At 42.4% G+C, this 21,511-nt stretch overlaps 1 long non-coding RNA gene across 1 annotated transcript in view; it reads left to right on the forward strand.

The window, feature by feature from the left end:
* The window catches only part of LOC123335031, a 51,426-nt gene extending 39,733 nt beyond the window's left edge, over nt 1-11,693 (forward strand). The window contains exons 2-4 of the long non-coding RNA XR_006553272.1: nt 2,774-2,956; nt 8,062-8,124; nt 11,050-11,693. This is a non-coding gene — a long non-coding RNA (uncharacterized LOC123335031). The remainder of the gene's footprint in view (nt 1-2,773; nt 2,957-8,061; nt 8,125-11,049) is intronic.
* The last annotated feature ends 9,818 nt before the right edge of the window (nt 11,694-21,511 follow it).

The raw sequence follows: 21,511 nt of genomic DNA on the forward strand, positions 1-21,511 counted from the left end.
GGAAAAGAATACACACACACACACACACACAAATGTGCATATAAACTGAATTGTCATGGTGTACACCTGAAATTAACATGGTATTATAAATCAACTATACTTCAATTAAAAACAAATAAAAAACAAGCCACTATCCTCTCTCATCTCCTAACTGGCCACCCTGTTTCCACCCTTGCCCACCGAGTCTGCTGTCCAAGTGGCATCTAAAGTGACCTGTAAATGAGAGTTGGATCTTAGATCTTGCTGCTCCTCTGTTAAATCCCCAAGGGCTCCCATCTTACTCAAAGCTCAAGTCCTGAAAATGACTGATAAGGCCCCTCCTCCCTTGGCTCTGTGGCATCTGACCTCACGTCCCACCCTTCTCCACTGTAGCCACAGTCTTCTTGTTCCTGCCTCGGGGCCTTTGCTCATCTTGATACCTGGTATGTTCTTTCCCTAGAATGACATGAATCTCTGTGTCCCTTGCTAAGGTCACTTTTCTTTCTCAGTGAGGCCTTCCCAGGCCATTCTTTTAAAAATTCCATCCTATCCCTCTTGCCTGCTTTGATCTTTGTCTGCAGCACTTACTACAAGCTAACATAATATTTATATTACTTGTTCTGTCTCTGTCTGTTCCTATACAGAGTAGACACTTCATGAGGGCAGGGATTTTCATATTTATTTATTCACTGCTGTATTTCCAGGGTTAAGCACTTTGCTTGATACATAGTGGATGCTTAATAAATATTTGTCAAGTGAATAACAGAAGTGATAATTTCATTAGCCCAATGAGGCTGCCTGCTGGGACACACAACTCTATAGCATTTATTGATTGATATGAATTCACTCATTTTCTAGAGCTTGGTCCCAATTAATGCTAACTTTTTCCCACTGGGATCTATGGAGACAGAATACAGTAAGTCTTCTACATATAACCTTTAAGTTGTGGACTTTCAAAGCAGCGAATGGGCTACTACCATCACTGAATCATTTTTTCAAGAGGGTAGGTATATTGAATCCAGCAAGAAACCAGAACCTGTGTCATCAGCATCAGTTTAGTTCAGTTCAGTCGCTCAATCGTGTCCGACTCTTTGCGACCCCATGAATTGCTTCCTTGTCCATCACCAATGACGTGAGTCAAATTGCAGCTCGCCCTCCATCTCCTATTGCTCACAGTCCTTCAGCTCTGCCAGCTTCCACTGTCTTTCCCTCCTCCAATCAATAACTCTTCTTCCCTGTTCACTCGATGCTGGCTGTACTACTGTACTTTTCAAAGCACGGTACTATAAGATTAAAAATGTTTGCTTTATTTTTTGTGTTTGTTTTTATGTGCTGTTTGTGGAAAGTATTATAAATCTATTACAGTACAGTGCTGTATAGCTGTTTGTGTTAGTTTGGTACCTAGGGTAACTTTGTTGGCCTTACCAACAAAATTGGACTTAACGAACATGCTCTCAGAATGGAACTCATTCATATGTAGGGGACTTACTGTATTAAAGTCAGAAAGAGAAAAATATCGTATACATATATGGAATCTAGAAAAATGGTACTGATGAACCCATTTGTGAGGAAGGAATGGTGACACAGATGCAGAGAATGGACTTGTGAACTCAACAGGGAAAGGAGAGGGCGGGACGAATTGAGAGTAGTATTGACATTTGTATACCACCAAGGCAATGGCACCCCACTCCAGTACTCTTGCCTGGCAAATCCCATGGATGGAGGAGCCTGGTAGGCTGCAGTCCATGGGGTCACTGGGAGTCAGAGACGACTGAGCGACTTCACTTTTCCTTTTCACTTTCATGCACTGGAGAAGGAAATGGCAACCCACTCCAGTGTTCTTGCCTGGAGAATCCCAGGGACGGGGGAGTCTGGTGGGCTTCCATCTCTGGGGTCGCACAGAGTCGGACACGACTGAAGTGACTTAGCAGCAGCAGCAGCAGTGTGTGAAACAGACAGCTAGTGGGGAGCTGCTGTGTAACACAGGAAGCCCATCCTGGCTCCCTGTATATAAAGGGACAGTTATGACTGACTCGTGCTGTTGTACGGCGGAAACCAACACAACATTGTAAAGCAATTATCCTCCAATTAAAAAATTTAAGAAAATGATTAAGTGGGTGGGTTTAGTAATCAGACAAAGGTCAAGACTGGTATTTACTTCTCACTACATGTGTGAAAGTGAAGTATAAGTGTTAGCTGTTCAGTCGTATCCAACTCTTTGCAACCCCATGGGCTGTAGCCTGCTAGGCTCCTCTATCCATGGAATTCACTAGGCAAGAATACTGGATGGGTTGCCATTCCCTTCTCTGGGGGAAACTTCCTGACCCAGGGATTGAACCAGGGTCTCCTGCTTTGAAGGTGGATTCTTTACCACCTGAACACCAGGGAAGCCCTACTATCTGTGTGAGGTTCAGCAAATAATCTACCTCTTGGAACCTGAATTTCTCAAATACAAAATGATCATTTCTACTTAGTGAGATTGTTGTGAGGATGAAATGGGGCTTATTATTTGTGAAAAGTGTTTAGACATATCTTTAGTCTATTGTATTATAAGTTGTTGGCTAATGGTTGGTAACTTTATGTCAGTAATGCTGTAATAATATCAGCATCCTCTAAGAGTGCATAGGAACAAGCGTAATTTTAATAGCCACTCTTTTTGTGTGAATTTGCTCAGAATTGTTCCAAATAAGCCTTTCGCCTCTGAATTTTCTATAATTTTCCTGCTATTTAAAAAAGTATGTTGTTTCCCCTTTTCCTCCTACTGTCCACCCTCCTCATTTTTCCTCAACTCCAGGAAACCTGTGTTTTCATCCTTCTATGCCACTCACGGGCCCTGGGTCTTGATTCCAGTGCTTTGCCACCATAAGCCTCATCGGTGCAGTGGGGCTGAAATCTGCGCCCTGCCAGCCTCCCCGACACACTGAGAGGACAAATGGAGAAGATGAATGTGAACAGTAAAACACAGCAAGCCCTACAGGTAACAGGCCTGCTCCTCATTTTTATAACCGCTTTCCAGCTACGGGAATCGTGAATGCCCAGCCAAGCCTCTCTGTTCTTGCCCATCTGGGGGAATTAGATGCAGCGTATGCACAATGGGAACAGCTTGCTTTTTTTGTCTCTGATTTTGTGGGTTTATTATGATCGATGCCTCCCTGAAGCCAAGATTGAGTTTATCTTTGGAGAACTGTTTTCAAGAGTGTTGTATGCAGGATGATGTTCAGTTCAGCACAGTAATTTAATTTGAATTATTGATGTGACTTGAACCTGGCATTTTGGATCTGTTTAAGCCTCGTGAAAGCTTGAAGATTTTTCAGCATTGTGAAGCCTCTAATTAACTATCTAGCCAGAGGTTTTCTGCATCCAGTAAACATAATGTAATTCTATTATGATAGTTTTCTGGAGAAGTCAACTGTATCCTTGGTGCTGAACTGGAAAATTCATCAGTCAGGAGACAGTGGTGGTGAACACAGGCCCAGAGATGGCAATTAGGGGTGGGGAGTCCAGCTGGTTCCCTTTCTCCTGGTTTCCTTTGTCTGTAGGGCCCTGCAGAGTTCAGAACTTCAGTCCTCTGTCCCATTAGATTTAAAATATTAGAATGGAAAACAAAATAACCCTGTTGGCAATTAGCTAGTTCCGGGATGGTGAATGGGTTTCTTTTCATGTTCTAGTAGGTGGTGTTTGCCTGAAACAAGTCTTGAAGGATTTTGAGTTCCTACTGCTTTATTTAGCAATTTATTTTGTACTTACCATGCTCCAGGCACTTTTGTAGGCCCCTCCACTTGGGTTAACTTAATTCTAGCAATAATGTGATGAGGCAGGTACCATTAATAATCCCTTCTCTACAGATGAGAAAACTGAACTACCTTGCTTCAGATCACATGGCTTATAAGATGAAGATCTGGGACTCAAGCCCATAGCGTCGATTCCATTGAGCTCTAGTAGTATTGTGTTGTGCTTGGCCCCAAGTCTGACATGTGATGAAAACTGGATGAATCTGGCTTGGACATACACTGCTGTTGTTGTCAGTGAAAGTTGTGATAGATAACTGTGCATTTTCCAGCACAAGAGATAGTTAAGAAACACACTCCCCCTTTGCTCGGCTACACTCTGCTCATCCTTTAGATCCAGCTTACAGTTCACTCAAGAGGGGCTTTACCTGATCTATCCAGTCATCTTCCTGGTCCTGAACAGGTGCCCTCATTATGATCTCCCAAGACATCCTTTGTTCTTTCTTTTTTACATCTTCCTCAATTTGTAGTATTTAGTATGTGTTTGTGTGATCCTTTGTGAAGCATCTGTCTCTTCCACCTGTCTGTAAGTTTGATGCTGTGTCCCCAGAGCCTGCAAGATGGCAAGCACTCAGTTGTTAGATGAACAGCTTGGTTGGCTAAGTAACCAGGGTACCCTAGAGTAGTGTTTTTTAAACTGTGGGTCATGACCCCTTTTGTTATTCAGTCACTCAGTTGTGTCCTACTCTTTGTGACCCCATGGACTGCAACACACCAGGCTTCCCTGTCCATCACCAACTCCTGGAGGTGCTCAAACTCATGTCAGTTGAGTCAGTGATACCATCCAACCATCTCATTCTCTGTCATCCCCTTCTCCTGCCTTCAATCTTTCCCAGTATCAGGGTCTTTTCCAATGAGTCAGTTCATTGCATCAGTTCTTACACTGGGTAGGATGTAAATATATTTCTGTGCATTCTAGCCAGAGATTTTTGAAAGCCCTGGTCTTAAGTGGCTTCCCACATGGGATGGGGAGTGAGACCAGGTGACCTCTGATGTCTCTTCTTGCTGATGCTAGGGCACCTACAGGTCAGGCAAGAGGTTTTGGAGCCCAGGGCTTGTTCCTCTCCATCAGATGCATTATATTTTTCGAGGCTATTTGATTATGCCTGGGTGATTTGGAAGCAATCTCTCTCTTGTTCAATTAAACTCGTGCTTGCTTTTCAGTCTGCTAAATGAAGCCTTTGATCACAGTTGAGAATTCACTGTTTCCATTGGTATTACAGTTCTAAATTTGCCCATTTTCAACAGCCGCTGATTCTAATTGAAATGGAAGGGCTGTGTTTTTTTTCCCCCTTTGGGGTTTAATTGTGTTTTTCTCCTTATGTATTACCAACTGCTGGTCTCAAAGTGGGTATGATTGGAGAACAAGGTGACAGCTTTTCTAGGGGGCAAGTTACAGCATTGAGGACCTGATGTCTCTATGACAGAGGACTAAAACAAAAACAAACCGGATTTTCTTTCTTTAAAATTGATGTGTCTTAGTGGGGGGAGAAGGCAATGGTGACCCACTCCAGTACTCTTGCCTGGAAAATCCCATGGACGGAGGAGCCTGGTGGGCTGCAGTCCATGGGGTCACTGGGAGTCAGCCACAACTGAGCGACTTCACTTTCACTTTTCACTTTCATGCATTGGAGAAGGAAATGGCAACCCGCTCCGGTGTTCTTGCCTGGAGAATTCCAGGGACGGGGGAGCCTGGTGGGCTGCCATCTATGGTGTTGCACAGAGTCGGACATGACTGAAGTGACTTAGCAGCAGCAGCAGCAGCTTTAGTGGTAGATTGAGAACATTCCTGGACACGCTCTGGCATCTTATTTGCTTGTGTCTCTACAGTGTTGCTACTCAAAGTGTGGTTAATGAATCAACATATCAGCATTATCTTAGGGCATTGCAGAGACCTGCTGCATTTGGGTCTATGCAGGTCCTGTGGGTGATCCCTGGCACATTTCAGTTTGAGAAGTGTGGTGGGCAAGACCCTGCAAGACCCAATGTATGGTGGGCATAAGTGAATAAATGATTGAACTGTTGAGAAGTTGTTGGATGAAATTTGGGAATTGTTCTGCAGTCAGGAAGTTAGGTTGGTGTATTAGGAGTCTTGAGAGAGACAAAATCAATAGGATGTATATTTTTATCTGTCTATCAAGACCCACACACACATACACGCACACAAAGAATTTTATTTTAGGAACTTGGCTTGTGCGATTGTGGAGACTTGGCAGGTTCAAAATCTGATGTGGAGACTGGCAGATGGAGACTCAGGAAAGAGTTGCAGTTGAAGACTAAAGGCAGTCTCCTGGTGCTTCAGGAAGATCAATGTCGAAGATTGTCTTAGTCAGCCTGGGCTGCTCTCACTGAATGCCATAGGGACTTCCCTGGTGGTTCTGTGGTTAAGAATTCACCTTCCATTTCAGAGGGGTGTGGGTTTGATCCCTGGTCAGGGAGGCAAGATCCCACATGCCTCAAGGCCAAAAAAACAAAACATAAAGCAGAAGCAATATTGTAACAGAGTCAATAAAGACTTTAAAAATTGTCCACATTAAAAAAAAAACAAAAACAAAAACCCTTAACATATAAAAGGAATGCTACATATTGGATGGTTTATGAGTAAGAGAAATTTATCCCTGACAGTTCTGGAGGCTAGAAATGCCAGATCAGGCTGCCATCATGGTCAAGTTCTGTTAAGGGTTCCTTTCTTTTTTGCTGACTACTATCCTCTGTTGTATTCTCACATTCTAACATCCCTATGGAGCAGAAAGAGAAGAAGCAAATGCTCTCGTGACTCTTATAAGGGCACTAATCCCATTCATGAGGAAGCTACCCTCTTGACCTCAGTTCAGTTCAGTCGCTCAGTCGTATCAGACTCTTTGTGACCCCATGGACTGAAGCATGCCAGGCTTCCCTGTCCATCACCAACTTCTGGAGCTTGCTCAAACTCATGTCCATCGAGTCAGTGATGCCATCCAACCATCTCATCCTCTGTTGTCCCCTTCTCCTCCTGCCTTCAGTCTTTCCCAGTGTCAGGGTCTTTTCCAATGAGTCAGTTCTTCACATCAGGCAGCCAAAGTCTTGGAGTTTTAGCTTCAACATCAGTCCTTCCAGTGAACACCCAGGACTGATTTCCTTTAGGATGGACAAGTTGGATATCCTTGCAGTCCAAGGGACTCTTAAGAGTCTTCTCCAAAATAAAAATTCAAAAGCATCAATTCTTTGGCACTCAGTTTTCTTTATAGTCCAACTCTCACATCCATACATGACCACTGGAAAAACTTTAGCCTTGACTAGATGGACCTTTGTTGTAGGACCTTTGCCTACTTTGTTGGCAAAGTAATGTCTCTGCTTTTTAATATGATGTCTAGGTTGGTCATAACATTTATTCCAAGGAGCAAGTGTCTTTTAATTTCATGACTGCATTCTCTTGACCTCATATAATCCTAATTACCTCCCCAAAGCCCAACCTTAACATTACCTCATTGGGGGATAGAGATTCAAGATAAGAATTTTTTTTTATAGAGGGGGTCACAACCATTCAGTCTACAACACAGATGAAGTCTGAAGGTTGTCTGCTGAAAGAATTCCTTTTGCTAAGGGGAGATCAGTCTATTGTCCTGTTCAGGACTTCAACTTTTCCACCCACATAATGAAACTCAATCTGCTTTACACAAAATCCACCAATTTAAATGTAAATCTCAGCCATAAATACTGTCACAGAAACATCTAGAATCATATTTAAACCGATACTGGTACTGTGGCCACAGTAAGTTCATATATGAAGTTGACCATCACAGTTGGTTTGGGGAAGAAATTATGATAAATGACAGGAAGAGAGATCATCCCACATCACCAGGAGATGTTATTTCCCAGGATTTATCTTTTTTATCAAGGAATCTGTGCCTATATTCTGGAGCTTGGACTTTATTCAAAAAGCCTGATGAGAAGAGCCAGACCTCAAGAAGAGTAGCCCCAGCAGACCTAGGGGATGGCTTGGTGCTCAGACTGTTGGTTCTGGAGGCAGACCACTGGCCCATCCTTCTCTGTCACTTGCTAGCTTTGTGATCCTAGGCAAGCCTCTTAGCTCTTGGGCCTCAGTTTCCTGATCTGTAAAATGGAGTCACTTTAGTTTTTATAATTGTCATGAATATGAATGGAGACCATGCTCACAGGGCAGTTAGTACGGAGCCTGACACAGGGTGACAATAAATACTAGCTGCCACTGCTGCCATTGTTTTCTGCTGCTGTTTGCTGCCAGTGTTGCTGCTGTGGCCTTGACTTCAGTGTGTGTTTCTCTTATCTGGCCTAGGTGTTTTACCATCTTTTACCATCTATACCCCACATGCTGATGGATGCCGCTTTAAGAAGCAAGGTAGGTGGGTCAAAATCTGGTGCTTACGAGCAGGTGGAACAGCCCTATTTTTATCACTACTGTTGCACTGGAATGAATCATTCCAAGGTAAAGGAAGAAAAAGTTACCCCCCCCCCCCAATTCAGGCAGACTCATTTCCAGGTAAAGCACATTCTCCAAAGACTGGAAGTTACAGCCACTCCGAAGCAGCAACTGAAATGAAGCACAGCCCTCATCCCCCAGCCCCAGACCGTCTGTGCTTTTGCTGCCATGTGTCTGCCCTGCCCCAGTTAGGCTCCTGCCCCATGGACTACATTTCAGTAGCCTAGTTTAGTCCAATCCTCTCAAGCAGATAGAGGGAAGTGTTTTCAATTAGCAGGATCTCATTGCTGAGGGCACTAAGAGACAGTTCTGGGGCAGAGAGAGTAATTGAACGTATGGCGTGTATTTACTGGAGGAGGAAGCACCGCACCGGAGTCTTAGCGCTCCCATGCTTGCTGGCTCGGTGCCACTCCAGTGACAAGGGCATCAGTTAAAGACGTGCAGTCCAGGCTCCCTCAGGAGGCATCCATCCCCTCTGCAATAGCCCTGCTGGTGGCAGGAAGCTCCTTATCACAGGCTAAGGGGGAACGTGCCTGCAGAGCAGCCTGTGTCTTTGTTGGACTCATCTGGCTATTGGAAATTTAGAGCTTTCTTTTTTAAAAAATAATTTTATTTATTTATGTATGGCTGTGCTGGGTCTTTGTTGCTGCAGGGGGCTTTTCTCTAGTTGTGGAGAGTGGAGGCTACTCTCTGCTTGTGGCGTGTGGGCGTCTCATTGTGGTGGCTTCTCTTCTGGAGCTTGAGCTCGGGTGTGCGGGCTAGAAAGCGCAGGCTCAGTGGTTGTGGTGTGTGGTCTTCGTTGCCCTGTGGTATATGGGGTCTTCCAGGATAGGGACTGAACCCATGTCTCCTGTGTTGGCAGCTGGATTCTTTACCACTGAGCCACCAGGGAAGTCCTAGAACTTTCTTTTTTATGTTGAGTACAACTTTGAGGGTTGATCACTCCTCCTTGTCGTATTTTCCTAAAATCTTAACATCACAGAGGTAATCACTCATTAATGTCCTTTGTTTTCCCATTTCTGCCCTTCCCTCCCCTGCCCCCACACAAGTATTAGAAGAAGTAGAAATGAGTGGCCATATTGAATGCATTCCTTCACCTACTATTTAATTGACCGAAAATGATCAAGTGTCTGCTCTTTGTCAGACACTCTTTAAATCTCTGGGGATTGAATGATGTACCAGGTTTCTACTCACATGAAACTTTTGCTAGTAGAGTAGATTGGTGACAAAAATAAACCAACAGGATCATTATAGGGTAACAAGGGTTTTTATAGAAGTAAATGAGGAGAAATGATTGCGAGAACTCTTGGTATATGGGGCAGGGATAAAGAGGAGGCTGGGATTAACTGGCTTTTCTTTAGATAGTCAGGAAAGCCTTCTTGTGGTGGTGATATTTGAACCTAAATCTAAAAGAGTAGGAACTATGCCAGGCAAAGGATTGGGAGAAGACCAAAGACATTTAGGTGTGTGTTGGATGGACAGAGGCAGAGGCTTATCGAGCAAGGGAGAGAGCATGGTGAAAGATCTCATGAAGAGGAAGGCAGGGCCAGCTCTGAAAGGCCTGGCAAACTAAGGAAGGGGGTTTGGATTTTATATGGACTGCAGGAGTAGGTCATTGGAGGATTCTAATGGGGTTTGGTGGTATGATTTAAGTTTTAAAAACAGCACTCAGTTATGTGTGGACAGTGGATTGTATGGTGGAAAGGGAATGATGGGAGGACCAGCGAGGCGCTACCATGGTACTTAGTGATGGCTGAGAGGATGCACGTCAGCTATGTGTTTAGAGGCAGAAACACTAGGACTTAGTGATGAACTCGACATTGTAGCTGAAGGAAAGGGTGTCCTCTCTTTATCCCCGGGGCTCTGAAAGATATCAAAAGGATATCTGTGTAGGTGCCATAGACTGAATGTTTGTGTCTCCTGAGAATTCATATGTTAAAATCCTAACCTTCAATACAATAGGCGGTATTAGGCTTGTATAAGGCAGGAGAGTGTCTTTGGGAAGTTATTGCATCATGAGGGTGGATCCCTCTTGAATGAGGTTGGTGCCCTTACAAGAGACCTCAGAAGATGTTCCCTGGTGGTCCAGTGGTGAGGAGCCCGCCTTGCAGTGCAGAGGATGCAGGTTCAATTCCTGGTCAGGAAACTAGGGTCTCACATGCTGTGGGGCTATGTACCACAACTATAGAGCCCATGCACTGCAACAAAGTCCCAGGGCAACTGAAAAAAAAAAAGAGAGACTTCAGAAAGATCCCTTGCCCCTGTTATCATGTGAGGACAAAGAGAGAAGATGGCCATCTATGAACCAGGGAGAGGGTTCTAACCATACACCAAATCTATTGGCACCTTGATCTTGAACTTAATCAGCCTCCAGCACTGTAAGTAATAAATGTTTGTTTTTTAGGCCACCCAGCTGGGGTATTTTTGTGATAGCCTGAACAGAGCAAAACAGCAGGAAGGGAGAAGAACAATCAAGTATACCTGACAATCAACGAGGGGGTGGGGGCATCCTATTCCTGGAAGAGATTTCATTTCCCACCTGAAAACACTTATAGATATGGTAACTGTATGGATGAGCACATAGAATGTGCTAGAACAGGGAGGGGTGGGCAGCTGGGCAGAAGAACCAGGCTGTCCAAAATATGGCTGCTCCTATTTGCCAACATTTGGGTCAACCCAGGGTTGAGGGCAGCAGCAGGTTGAAGTCACCTTTGGGGAAAAGGACTCTTGGTGTGGAGAAAGAGACACTTGGCACCAGATCCTACCCCTTTCTGTTCTAGCATTGGGCATTGGCCAAGTGACCATTTCTTCATCTCTGAAATGGGGTGATGATCTTATTTACAGTGTGTGGTTATCAACAAGACTAAGATCAACTTCACAAGGACCCAGGACAGTGGCCAGTGCTGATGAAGTGACCAACTTAATCAGCTTCTTAACCATTATCAACAACATCCTCAGCATCTCTTTTCATTGGTAAAGACCAGAAAAGCATAATGGGCCTCCGTCTTGAGCTCTGAGAATTGGAAGAATGTGATGTGTATATTTTGTAGTGCGGTGGGCAATGAAGATTAAACATCACATTACTAAGACAGTAAAAAACAAAGAAACAAAACAAAAAACCAAACAACAACAACAAAGAATGTACCAAAAGAGGTCTTAGAGACTAGACTGCCTTTTTTTTTCTAATGAACATATGAGAAAATTAAAGTCACAAAGAAAATCAGTGGCAGAGCTGAGACTAGAATCAAGTTCTGAGGTCCAGGTTCTTGCTTGTTCCACTAATCCACTCTAAACAAGAGGCCTCAAGTCAGGTATTAAAGGCCCTGAAGGGAGAAACTCATGCCTGCAGCAGGGAGCTCTGCTTAAGCCTTGTGGTGACCTGAATGGGAAGGAAACCCAAAGGGAGGGGATACATGTGTATGTAGGAGTTTCCCAGGTGCACTGTGGTGAAGAATCCACCTGCCAGTGCAGGAAATACAAGAGATGTGGATTCGATTCCTGGATCAGGAAGATCCCCTGGAGGAGGAGGGTCTGGCAACCCTCTCCAGTATTCTTGCCTGGAGAATCCCATGGACAGAAGAGCCTGGCAGTCTACAGTCCATGGGGTTGCACAGAGTCGGACACCACTGAAGCAACTTAGCACACACGCACGCATATCAATCAACTCTTCAGTCCAGGGATCAGAGAGTCTTGCTCCATGCTCCACTGGTTGAATGACATTGGAGACAAATGTTCCTTAAGTCACCCTTTGAAGAATGTTGGAGTTTCAATGGTCTGGGAACTTGGCAAAAATACTGAATTTTGTTAAAGAGATGGTATATTGAGCCTGAAGTAGAGCAAAGGCAGAGTTAGATATTCAGAGGCTTATCTTATTAAAATATTTTGGCTTAATTTTGAGTAAGTGAGTTCAAGTTGCTCAGTTGTGTCTGACTTTTTGCAACCCCATGGACTATACAGTTCATGGAATTCTCCAGGCCAAAATACTGGAATGGGTAGCCTATCCCTTCTCCAGCAGATCTTCCCAACCCAGGAATTGAACTGGGGTCTCCTGCATTGCAGGTGGATTCTTTACCAACTGAGCTATCAGCTTAATTTTGGGGGATCCCAAATAATAGAATGAGATCAATTGCTCTAATTTTCAGGAAGGAAGGAAGATTCTTGTTCAGTGCAAGAGTGGACAAAACAGTGTAGTATTTTAAAAATGAGGTACATTTCCTAGAGTGAGGTAGGGGAAGAGTGAATTGGTTGACGGGATGTATTCTTGCCCAGAATGTTGTTAAAGGAGGTCTCTGATATTTTGGAGGTAGGAGTGGATGTTTTCTCAGTTAATGTTTTCCATTCTGAGATTCTAAGGTACTCCTTTGGAAGTTAGTATTCACGCACTCATCATCTACTCTGAGTTAGGCTCACTGGTGAGTATACATCTATACTCAGTGGGAATATACACCCAGACTCTCATCTGGGTTTTTAGATCAGATGTGAGTCTGATCTGACCAGATTGAACTTCGTATCCTGCATTGGATGAGATTGGCCATTTGTCCCCCTACATTTTATGGAGGCCTCTTGATCACAAAATTTCCTAAGTGAAAAAGAATGTCTTCAAATGTGTTCATTAGATCCAAATCCAGTGCCAAATGGAAAACTCAGCACCCCCAGCTCGAGTCGTAATGTAGAAAGCATAGGAAGTGGTAACTTCTGTTTTTCTAAGTGAGCTTAATTGTTTAAAAGCCAGCTGGCTTCCAGGGTCCTGATGCCACATTTTTATTTCCCTGCAAATGAAGTTCTTCTCCACCCTGTTCCTTCTCTGCACGTCTCAGCCAAGAACAAGCTCTGTCTACAAGTAGCTTTCAGTGACAATTATAGTGGATATTGTTCCAAGCACCATCTTTGCTGGAGCCAGGGGACCCGGTAGTGCTCTGAGTCAGCGTGTTGCCTCGTGAGGGTAGCCCAGTGGGAATGTAAAGCCTTCTCTGACCAGGCTTTCCTCCCTGGCTGTCCTCCAGGCTGGGGGTATACTGGAAGAAGGCAGCCGAATCTGATGAGAAATAAAGAGATGGGATTCAGGATGCAGTAGGTCCTTCTGAGCTTGGTGTGGTCACCAGAATGCATCACTTCTTTCTCTCTGGATTCTTTGCATTTCATCTTGAGCACATTCAAAATCTGTCCTCTTGGACAGGACCTGCCCTGGAGGCAACTGCACTGAAGCAGAGAAGAGGTTCATGATGTGTCTGTCTACCCCACCCTCATTGTTTCTTAAGCTGCTTTCCTGAGAAGACACTATTTTCCCCCCCAGCTTCTCTTGGTCTGGTTCAGTTTATTCCTTTAGGTAATGCTCATCAATAAACAAGCCTTAAGTTGTAGGTTGAGATTCTTTAAATCTCTTCTAGGCAATTCTCATCATCCTATTGGTGATAGGTGATTGCTCACTGGGGCTCACTAATTTTGAACCTTGAAAACAAATTTATCTAACTTACCATCTGTCCAGAGCTCCAAGTCCCAAGTTTCCTTCTTTCTTCTGTCCTCTGAGACTCTGACTTGCCTTTCATCAGAGATGTGTGTTTGTGTGTAGTCACTAAGTTGACTCTTTGTGACCTCATGGACTGTAGCCCTCCAGGCTCCTCCGTCCATGGGATTCTCCAGGCAAAAATAATGCATTCTTGTGCCATTTCCTTCTCCAGAGGATCTTCCTGGCCAGGGCTTCAAACCCGCATCTCCTGTGTCTCCTACATTGGCAAGTGGATTCTTTACCTCTGAGCCACCAGGGAAGCCCTTTCGTCAGGGATACCTATTCAATACTGCATTTATCTCTAAGCATTTATCAACAGTGCCTAGACTTTATGGATAACAAAGATTAAGAAGGTATTACAGGACTCGATGTATTACCTTATGGTTAAAGTTGAAAACATTTATTTTGACAGTAGCACACAGAAAACCAGGTGATGTGTACAATGACATTTATTTTTCCACAAACATTTGTTGGCTGTCCTGATAGCATGGATAGTAGTAGGCAGGCAGGTTCTGGAGTCAGAACAGTTCCAATTGTAACTTCCTCATTTTCCATCTATGTAAATTTAAATCAGGTACTAGCTACTCTTGAGTGTCAGCAACGTAATCGGTACAATAGGACTAGTAATAGTACTGGCCTCAAAGAGGATTAAGTGAGGTAATATACATTAAGCATTTGACAAAAGTAACGATGTAATACCTGTTAGGTGTAAAGAAGTCACGTGTGCCAGGCTTTATTCTTGACCTTCTTGTCAAGAACCCTGAAGTAACTGATTGGAGCAAGGGTTAGAGGAATTGAAACCCCACTACAAATTGAACTTTGTGTTACTAATTATAAGTATCTTTCCTCTAAATATTTGCTTGTTTATCTTTGCTTCCATCTTTGTGCTGCCCTAGGTCTTTTCATAGCTATTGAGCCCCATCTGTTCTCATTTATATTCAGCTGCTATTTAGAATATAAGTGTTAATTATCTCCTTAACACCTCACTGCTACTAATTCTGAGCACTCTGTGTTCTTGGTTCCTTTGGTTTATACCATCTGCCCAGGGTCCCATACCAATTGTCTTCATGATCTCTTCTGTGTTTTAGTGGTTCTTCACTTTCTTTTTAAAAGAGCATGTTCGAATAACCTCCTTTAACTATTATTTTAAGATACATTCTGATGATAGAAGCAATTCTCAGTATAAAATTTAGAAAAATAGGCAGTAATCAAGCCTATAAGACTTCCACCAAGACAAGACAAGGATTTGTATGTTAAATATATTTTGTGCTACTCTTTTTTCCCCATGAGTCTACATATGTGTGTTTCAAACTTAGGATCATATCATTATTAGATGGGAGTTTTTGGCTTCAAGTAACAAAATAACTCAAACTGGCTTGTAAAGTGAGGAAATAGATTAGCACAAATAACTGAAAATCCAGAGGCAGAAGAGAATTAAGGATTCCTTTAATCCAGTGGCTCTGCCTCCATTTTGTGGGATTTTCTCAGCTCTACTCTCTTATCTTTCAACTATGAAGCACCGTAGCTTTTGCAACCCCAGACATCACATCTATACTCACAAAGTCCAGGCAGAAAGGGGCAAGCTCTTCTTACAGACTACTGTAAGTGTGGAGAGCCTTTCCCAGAAGCTCCCAGCAAACTTCCCTTTACATATCATTGGCCCCAATTGAATAGTGTGTCTTTTTCCTGAATCCAGACTAAAGGGAGATCAGTCCACCACGATTGGCCCAGTTCAGTGCGTCTTCAGTTTGGGTGTGTATCTGAATCCCCTCAAGGGCTTGTTAAAACTCAGATTTGGGGTTTTGCCTCCAGTGTTTGTGACTCAGTAGATCAAGATGGTGCCTGTTAATTGGCATTTCCAGCAAGCTTCCAGGTGATGCTAATGTCGCTGGTCCAGAGACCACCCTTTGAGAATCAGAAAAATCAGAAAAGAGAGAAATAGAAAAATTAAAGTCTCTGTTTGCAGATAGGTTCAATTTCTTCAAATGTTTTTTAGCCATGCAAAACAGGAAAGTTGAGCAGGATGGTGGAAAGAAAATCAAGGTGTCTACCACATGTTTGATGATTTCTCCCATATCAGAAAGTCGTTGAATATATGGATTTCACTGTTAAAATGTTATAAACCATGGTACTTCTGTATAATGGAATAATGTTTAGTCTGCTGTTGTTGGGCATTAATGGTTTGAGTATTTTGCTGTTATAAATTACACAGTAAGGAATGCCAGTGCACAAAATCTTTTGTGTCCTCCTCTGATTATTACCCAGAGACACATTCCTAGAAGTAGAATTACTCTTCTGGCTATTCTTATCTCACTGACTCAGGGCTCTTTTCTCCAGAGAAAAAATGTCCTGTTTTCCCTCTGGTTTCCTTAAAGGGCCAGATCTTTATTGCTTGTGTACATTGGTGAAATCCTTTCGCAGAGCTGTCAGGATGGGAAGGAGGGCAGGATGATTCAGCAAGTGGAAGCAAGCAGGGAGAACAGGTCCAGAGCCTTGAGAATGCGGGGCTGCTTTAGGGAGCGGGAAACCGTGTAGGAAAGTATGTGGAAGAAGTGAAGACAACATGGGCCCAGGAATCTGCATTTTGCCGAGTCTTCAGTGAGTCTCATGATCACAGAAGTTTAAAGAGGCACAGCTAGGTTGTAAAGAAACATTACAGTTTTTTTCATCATTATTATTATTATTTTGGCCATTGTGAGCAGTTGTGAGATCTTAGTTCCCTGACTACCTATGGAACCCCTGCCCTTGGCAGTTAGTGCGGTCCTAACCACTGCACCATCGGGAATTCTCTTTTCCTTTTTTTTCTATGGAAACGATTTTGACCTTACAGAAAACATGCAAATATAGTATAAAGACTTTCTACTATACCTTTATTTGATTTATTAATTCACATTCCCTTATTTGCTTTATCCTTCTCTTGCTTTGTGTGGCCCCACAACTCTCTCTGTCTCTGTTTGTCTCTATAGGTATATTTTTCACAAACTATTTGAAAATAAGTGAAGTGCACCATGTACTTTTATCTCTAAATACTTCATGGTGTTTCTCACCTTTTCCTTATCTTGCACAGTGTTGACTTTTTTGAATAATAGAGCTCTTCCTCTCTGTAACAGAATGCTCATTGTTTTGGGTCTGTCTAGTTGGACTATAAGGAAAGCTGAGTGTCAAAAAACTGATGCTTTTGAACTGTGGTGTTGGAGAAGACTCTTGAGAGGCCCCTGGACTGCAAGGAGATCCAACTAGTCCTCCCTAAAGGAAATCAGTCCTGAACATTCATTGGAAGGACTGATGCTGAAGCTGAAACTCCAGTACTTTGGCCACCTGATACGAAGAGCTGACTCATTGGAAAAGACCCTGATGCTGGGAAAGATTGAAGGCGGGAGGAGAAAGGGACAACAGAGGATGAGATGATTGGATGGCATTACCGACTCGACGCACTGCAGCACACTAGGCTTCCCTGTTCTTCACCAGCTCCCATAGCTTGCTCAAACTCATGTTCATTGAGTCAGTGATGCTGTACAACCATCTCATCCTCTGTCGTCCCCTTCTCCTCCTGCCTTCAATGTTTCCCAGCATCAGGGCCTTTTCTAATGAGTTGACTTTTTGCATCAGGTGGCCCAAGTATTGGAGTTTCAGCTTTAGCATCTGTCCTTCCAATGAATATTCACGACTGATTTCCTTTAGGATTAACTGGTTTGATCTCCTTGCAGTCCAAGGGACTCTGAATAGTCTTCTCCAACACCATAGTTCAAAAGCATCAATTCTTCTATAAACTTCAGTTCAGTTCAGTCGCTCAGTCATGTCCGACTCTTTGCGACCCCATGAATCACAGCACGCCAGGCCTCCCTGTCCATCACCAACTCCTGGAGTTCACCCAGACTGACGTCCATCGAGTCAGTGATGCCATCCAGCCATCTCATCCTCTGTCGTCCCCTTCTCCTCCTGCCCCCAATCCCTTCCAGCATCAGAGACTTTTCCAATGAGTCAACTCTTTGTATGAGGTGGCCAAAGTACTGGAGTTTCAGCTTCAGCATCATTCCCTCCAAAGAAATCCCAGGGCTGATCTTCAGAATGGACTGGTTGGATCTCCTTGCAGTCCAAGGGACTCTCAAGAGTCTTCTCCAACACCACAGTTCAAAAGCATCATGGCGGATTCATTTTGATATTTGGCAAAACTAATACAATTATGTAAAGTTTAAAAATAAAATTAAATAAAAAACAACAACAACAAAAAAACAAAAGCATCAATTCTTTGGCACTCAGCCTTCTTCACAGTCCAACTCTCACATCCATACGTGACCACAGGAAAAACCATAGCCTTGACTAGATGGACCTTTGTTGGCAAAGGAATGTCTCTGCTTTTGAATATGCTATCTAGGTTGGTCATAACTTTCCTTCCAAGGAGTAAGCGTCTTTTAATTTCATGGCTGCAGTCACCATCTGCAGTGATTTTGGAGCCCCCCCAAAAAAAGTCTGACACTGTTTCCACTGTTTCCCCATCTATTTCCCATGAAGTGATGGGACCAGATGCCATGATCTTCGTTTTCTGAATGTTGAGCTTTAAGCCAACTTTTTCACTCTCCACTTTCACTTTCATCAAGAGGCTTTTGAGTTCCTCTTCACTTTCTGCCATAAGGGTGGTTTCATCTGCATATCTGAGGTTATTGATATTTCTCCTGGCAATCTTGATTCCAGCTTGAGTTTCTTCCAGTCCAGTGTTTCTCATGATGTACTCTGCATATAAGTTAAATAAACAGGGTGACAATATACAGCCTTGACGTACTCCTTTTCCTATCTATAAAGTTACTGATCATCAATATTTTTTCAGTTTCTGAGAAAGGTGGGCTTACATTTCCAACTAATATTGTAGATTTTTATCTTTTCTTTTAGTTTATCAGCTTTAATCTGTTTTGAAGATATATTTTATGCACTCTCTACTTTCAATATTTTCTGTCCTTATAGTTAAAGAATATATCTTACAAAGAGCATAAAATTAGATTTTGCTTTAAAAAAAAATGTAGTCTGTCAGTTATTGTCTTTTAAAAAGCTTTTTATTGGGTATAGTTGATTTACAAAGTTGTGTTAGTTTCTACTGTACAGCAAAGTGTATCAGTTATACCTATACACATAGTCACTCATTTTTAAACTATTTTCCCATATAGGCCATTACAAGTACTGAGTAGAGTTACCTGTGCTATATAGGAGGTCTTATTAGTTATCTATTATATATATAGTAATGTGTATATGGAGAAGGCAATGGCACCCCACTCCAGTACTGTTGCCTGGAAAATCCCATGGATGGAGGAGCCTGGTAGGCTGCAGTCCATGGGGTCGCACAGAGTCAGACACGACTGAAGCGATGCAGCAGCAGCAGCAGCTGTGTGTATATGCCAGTTGAAATGTTTAGTCAGTTTACTTTTAATTACTGAGGTAATTGGGTTTAGTTATATGATCTTGCTGATTTTTTTAAAATAAATTAATTTATTTTAATTGGAGGCTAATTACTTTACAATATTGCAGTGGTTTTTTGCCATACATTGACATGAATCAGCCATGGGTGCACATGTGTCCCCATCCTGAACCCCTCTCCCACCTCCCTCCCCACCCCATCCCTTAGGGTTGTCCCAGTGCACTGGGTTTGAGTGCCCTGTTTCATGCATCAAACTTGGACTGGTGATCTGTTTCACATATGGTAATACACATGTTTCAATGTGATTCTCTCAAATCATCCCACCCTTGCTTTCTCCCACAGAGTCCAAAAGTCTGTTCTTTACATCTGTGTCTCTTTTACTGTCTCGCATATAGGGTCATCATTACCATCTTTCTAAACTCCATATATATGCATTAATATACTGTATTGGTGTTTTTCTTTCTGACTTACTTCACTCTGTATAATAGGCTCCAGTTTCATCTACCTCATTAAAAGTGAGTCAAATGAATTTTTTTATAGCTGAGTAATACTCCATTGTGTATACATACCACAGCTTTCTTATCCATTCATCTGCTGATGGACATCTAGGTTGCTTCCATGTGCTAGCTATTGTAAACAGTGCTGCGACGAACATTGGGGTACACGTGTCTCTTTCAATTCTGGTTTCTTTGGTGTGTATGCCCAGCAGTGGGATTGCTGGGTCATATGGCAGTTCTATTTCCAGTTTTTTAAAGGAATTTTCACACTGTTCTCTATATTGGCTATACTAGTTTGCATTCCCACCAACAGTGTAGGAGAGTTCCCTTTTCTCCACACCCTCTCCTTGCTGTTTTCTTTTTGATTTATTTTTTCTTTGTTTCTTTTTTGGATGAATTGATTATTTTCATTATTACATTTTTTCTATTCTGTTTACTTTAAAAATAGACGTTATCTTATTATTCCTTTAATGATTTTCCAGGACTGGATTTATCAGACTCTCCTAGATTAGTGCATTAACCCCTTCCCAAGTGATGTAGGGATCTAACAACAGTTTAACCCCATTTACCTTTTGTGCTGTTACTATATATTTTAAATTTACACACATTTGACTTTCTGTAAGCCAAGAAAATTTTTTAAAACATTTTTTTAAAATATATTTTTAAAATACAAAATAACCCACCAATCCTCAGGTCTCCCCTTTCTAATCTTCTACTAAATCTTTTGTTTCAAATTCTAATACTAGTTATGGTGTTTTTCAGTTCTAAAGGTTTCGTTTAATTTAAAAAATAGATTTCAGGTCTTTTAAAATATCTGTATTTTTATTTTTCATTTGAGCATACTAATCATTTTTATTGTTGTTCAGTTGCTAAGTCATGTCTGACTCTTAGCGACCCCGTGGACTGCAGCATGCCAGGCTTCCCTGTCCTTCGCTATCACCTGGAGTTTGCTCAAACTAATACTAATCATAGTTATTTTGAAGTTCCTGTTTTATACCATTATTAGCTCACTCATCTGTGGATCTATTTCTAGTGAAACCCATTTCTTTTGATTTTTAGTCATTTGGTTTTTAAAAATTTTTTAGCTTGCTTATTACTTTTTTTTTTTGTATTATGGATGTTATGTATAAAAAATGTAAAAGTTCTAGATGAAGTTATTTTTCTTCAAAGAGGTCAATTTTTCTCCTAACAAGTAGATAGTATATAGATGAGTCAACTTGATCTTGTTAGAGGCTTTCTAATGGGTGGCTTCTTTCAGTTTTGTCCTTACTCCTGGAGTGTGATACTTACTTGTAGGGTATGACACTCATGTTACCTTATGATTTTTACCTTATGATTTTTGATGACATTTAAACTTCAAACTCCACCTTTTCAGCACCATACGATGGCGTGAAATATTTGCTCAGATTTTTAAGTGTTCAGTTGCTTCCCCCCTGCCCCACTGGGTATCTTAGAGTCTTTCCTTGCATAATGCATCTTATAATGTGATCAGTAATTTGCGAGGAATATGTGCCCAGTGTCCAGGTTCTGTTTTCTCTGTGATTTTGCCCTCAAGTCCTAGCTGCTCTGTCAGTCCTGAATACTAACTTTTATCTATCCATCCAGCAAGGCTGCCATTTGTTTTGAGCTTTATTTACCTGAACTTGTTATTGTTGTTTAGCCTCTAAGTTGTGTGACTCTTTTGTGACCCCATGAACTGTAACCCACCAGGTTCCTCTGTCCATGGGATTTCCAGGCAAAAGTACTGGAGTGGGTTGACATTTCCTTCCCCAGGTGATCTGCCTGACCCAGGGATCGAACCCTCTAAATACGTCTCCTCTAAATATGTCTTCTGTGTGGCAGGTGGATTCTTTACCACTGAGCCACCTACGGAGCCCATTTACCTGCATTACAATT

This window comes from Bubalus bubalis, chromosome 9, assembly GCF_019923935.1.
Source record: "Bubalus bubalis isolate 160015118507 breed Murrah chromosome 9, NDDB_SH_1, whole genome shotgun sequence".
NCBI classification, from domain to species: Eukaryota; Metazoa; Chordata; class Mammalia; order Artiodactyla; family Bovidae; genus Bubalus; species Bubalus bubalis.